Genomic DNA, 4269 nt, shown 5'->3' on the forward strand with positions numbered 1-4269 from the left:
TTCTCAGGGCTTCACGGTCTTGGCTCTTACGCGTAGGTCTTTGATCTGCTTTGGAGTTACTTTTTGTATACGGTGTGAGGTAAGATCCACTTCTGTTCTCTGTGTGTGGCTCTCCAGTTGTCCAGCACTGTTTGCTGAAGAGACTGTTCTGTTCCCCTTGAATGGCCCTGGTACCCTCGTCAAAAGTCAGTTGACCGTAAATACACAGGGTTATCTCTGGACTCCCAGTTCTACTCCACTGATCTGGATGTGCATCCACTACTACACTGGCTTGATTTCTTTCTTTCTTTTGTTCTTCCTTTCTTTCCTTCCTTCCTTTCTTTCTTTTCTTTCTTTCTTTCTTTCTTTCTTTCAGTTTTCAAATCAGGAAGTGGAATCCTCCGACTCTGTTGTTCTTTTATGAGAGGGTCTGGTTGTTCTGGGTCCTGTGCCAGTACCATATGAATTTTAGGATCTGCTGGTTGGTTTCTAGAAAAAGCCAGTGGTGGTTCTGACAGGGGTTGCCTCGAATCTGTAGACCATTGAATCTGTAGCTGGGAAACATTGTCATCCTGACGATACTGTCTTCCAATGATGAACATGCGGTGTTTTCCCATGTATTTAGGTCTTTAATTCCTTCCGATAATAAAACCACAGGTCTTTTTGAAAGCCGCTTGAGTGCATCAGAACAGCTGATCTTCTCAGAATGCCTGCTCTACCAACTCCCTGCGAGAGCAAAGTGCAGAGGCCCCACCCCGTCCAGCAGTTTGGCGGAGGGGAGCAGGTTTGGGTTCTGTTCTACCCGGTAGCAGCCTCCTGCCTCCCGCAGGCCTCGGCCCTCAGCAGCCTGCCCAGGCAGATGGGTGCTCGTCACCCCATCTCCTTGCTCCTTCGGTTCAGAGGGGCTGGGTGTTCTCCTGACGTTGGTTTTAAGCAGCCCCTGGTCGCAGCCAGGGGGTCCTGCCTCAGCGTGCCCTGCCATCCTGACTGGCGCTCCTACACGTGTAAGAGGGAGTCACTTGATATAGCACACGTATATCCACTGCTCTCAGCTCAGCTTCCTGCATTGCTGTGGCACCTGTGTTACAGATCAGGTGGCCACACACATATGGATCTGTTTCCGGACTGTATTGCATGAAGTTGTCTCGTCTTGCCTTCATACCAAACTGTATTACTTACTATGGCCTAAGAGACCTTGTTTGGGTAGTGTTAGGGACTCTGAATACTTGTCTCCCCAGATCCATATGTTGAAGCCCTCCTGCCCCCCCTCCCACCCCCAGTAGTGTGATGATATTTGGAGATGGACCTTTGGGAGGTGATTAGGTTTAAATGAGATCATGGGGGTGAGCCCCCTGTGATGGGAGTCGTGCCCTATAGGAGCTGAAAGCTCTTCTTCTGTCTGTATGTGAGCACAGGGAGAAGGCAGCTGCCCACAAGCCAGGAAGAGGGCCCTCACCAACAACCACACCTGTCGGCACCTTGTTCTTAGACACGCAGCCTCCAGAACTATGAGTATTCAAGCTTCCCACTCTCTCCCCGTCGCCTTGGCTCCTCTTGGGTCATTTGCATTCCTGCGTAAACTTCAGAATCAGCTTATCAGCTTCAAGTAAAGAGCCTACTGGAATTTGACATTGAGACGGAGTCTTTGGCCATTTTAGGGAGAATTGGCATCTTTGCAACTCGTGATCTAACAATCCATGGATATGTTATATGCCTCCACTTAGGAAGATTTTAGAAATTTCTCAACAGTTGTGTGGTTTCCTGGGCAGACATCTTGTACAACATTGGTAGCTTTCTTCTTGGGTATTTGGCATTTTTTATGGTAATATAAATGGTATTAGTTTTTAAAGTTCCGTTAACTGTGATGGTTGTAGAAATATGGTTGTTATGTTGACCTTGCATTCATCAGTCATGCTAAATTTCACTCATTGAATTTAATGCTTTTTAAGTTCTTTTGGATTTTCTTATGACGCTGGTTTTAAAATAAGTTTTCTCCCTCATTTGGTCAGAAATTGTTTGGTTGCTAGCAGCAGAAATCCCTTCGAGGGAGTTCAAATAAAAGTGAGGTCAGAATCAGGCCCAGGGGATGCTGGGAAAGCCAGGAGCAGGGAGTCCAGCCGGACTTTGTGGAAATCTCTCCCTCGGGCTCCACCTCCCTGCAAGCCTGTGGCACTGGGCGGCGCACCTCTGGGCACCCGTCCTCAACCCAGCCCTCTCTGATCGTCGACCAGCTTCTGGGTCTCTGACCACCTGTGGCATCAGTCTCAGCTGTACTTCCATGGGGCTTTGCAACACGGTTGACCCCGGGACCTCCAGTGTGGTATGCACACTTCCTCCCCCCACCTGCACCGACCGTTGGTCCCTCTAGAACTTTACTATTTTTTTCCAAATATATATTATTGTATAATATTATATATATTATACGTTTGCTTTCTTGCCTTCTCTTGATCTAGAAATTGGCAATTTTGAATTATGTGTACATTATTATCTGCCTGCTTCACCTTAATTTTATGCCATTAGTTTAGTTTACACCATTTCATTAAATATACTTTAACAGCGTGATCTTAATGGCTTAGTAGAATATATAATATTCATTATATGGCTGTATCATAATTCAGTTAATGATTGCTATTTTTAGGTGTTTGGGTCCTTCCTGGGTTTTTAAGTACATATTTACTGCAGCGAATAAGCTTGTGCTTAAAGTCTTGCCTCATCTCTGATTATTTCCTTAAGATTGATTCCTACCAGTGGAATTAGTGTGTCAAAGGATATGAACATTGTTAAGTCTCTTGATACAACGTCGAATTGATTTCTAGAGGGTTGTACCCACTCACTCCTCTATCGACAACTCTGAGAATGCCCATTTCTCCACCAGTAGGATTGAGATCAGCTTGTAAGTAAAATCCTTTCTAATTTAATAGATGAAAAAAAATTCTTCTCGTTATTTTGATGTGCATTTTTGAGTCAGGTTGACTATATTTTCCTAAGCTTATCCATCACTTGTGTTGTTCCCTTGTGAACCGACTGTGAATTTCGCCTGTTTTTCTTCAGGGTATCTAGTCTTATTGATTTGCAGAAGCTCATTGTATATTGAGATGTAAACCGTTTGTTGTAATTGTTGCAAGTTTCTCTCTGTCTCTACTGGTGGCCCCGGGCCCGCACCAGCCTCGGCTCTGCTGGCCCATAGTACCAGTGCAGGGCTCGGTGTCTCGTGGATGGAAACACAAGTTTCCGGCTTCATCAGAGCTAGTGAGCCGCACCCCACTGTCAGGGTCTGAGTGAGGGTCTGTCCACGGTCCCACTATCAGCACAGCAGTGGGCGTGGTCTGACGGGGTGGGGATGGGGGATGCCCATGCTCCCCTCTGACATTCATTTCTTTTCTGGCCAACACCTCCGACTTCGTTGCGGCTCATTCGGACCCTGCTAGCCAAACCATTAGGGACCGTCTTTCCCTCTGCTTCCTCATCCTGCTCCTCAGTCGCCCATAACAGAAGCTTTTGCTAAGCCCAGGCTGGGGTGGGGGAGTTGGCTGAGGACTCAAGCCTTACAGCCCAGTCCTCTGGCCCTGCCTCCTAGGGGCCTGCCTCAGTGCCCCTTCCTGTCCCCCTCCTGTCCCTGCACCACGTGAATGACTCCTGCACTCAGCCCCTCTGCCCCTGGTTACACCGCAGATGCCGTGTGGACCCCAGGGGCACCCAGTGTGCACAGAGACATCTAACCCTCAGGGGACAGGGACCGGACAGGCCACTTCCCAGCTTCTGGCCTGGTTGGGTCAAGCCCTGGGTGCAGCACATGTCCTTCCCAAGGTTGGAACTCCCCAGGGGACACAGTGGCTCTCTTCCCTCCAGATGGTCCGTGTCTCTCTCGCTTTCTGCCCCCACTTCCTCCCTGCAGGTGTCGGCAACCTCAGTTAGTGGAAAGAGCAGGGTTTGGAGACTAGAAACTTCTTTAGACTCTGGCCCTGGTCCTTCCAGCCCTGTGACTTCAGGCTGGTCATGTCACCTCTCCAGACACAGTTTTGTCACCTAAGAGGAGGAACTGGCCCCGTGGGATTGCTAAAATGACCTACAAACCCCCCAGGTCCAGCAGGTATTGGGGGGGCAGTGGCCAAAATGACCTACAAACCCCCCACCAGGTCCAGCAGGTGTTGGGGGGGCGGTGGCCAAAATGACCTACAACCCCCTCCCAGGTCCAGCAGGTGTTGGGGGGGCGGTAGCTAAAATGACCTATAAACCCCCCCATGTCCAGCAGGTGTTGGGGGGGGCGTTGGCTAAAATGACCTACAAACC

This window comes from Herpailurus yagouaroundi, unplaced genomic scaffold (genome assembly GCF_014898765.1).
Source record: "Herpailurus yagouaroundi ecotype Mexico unplaced genomic scaffold, PumYag 163, whole genome shotgun sequence".
Taxonomy (NCBI): domain Eukaryota; kingdom Metazoa; phylum Chordata; class Mammalia; order Carnivora; family Felidae; genus Herpailurus; species Herpailurus yagouaroundi.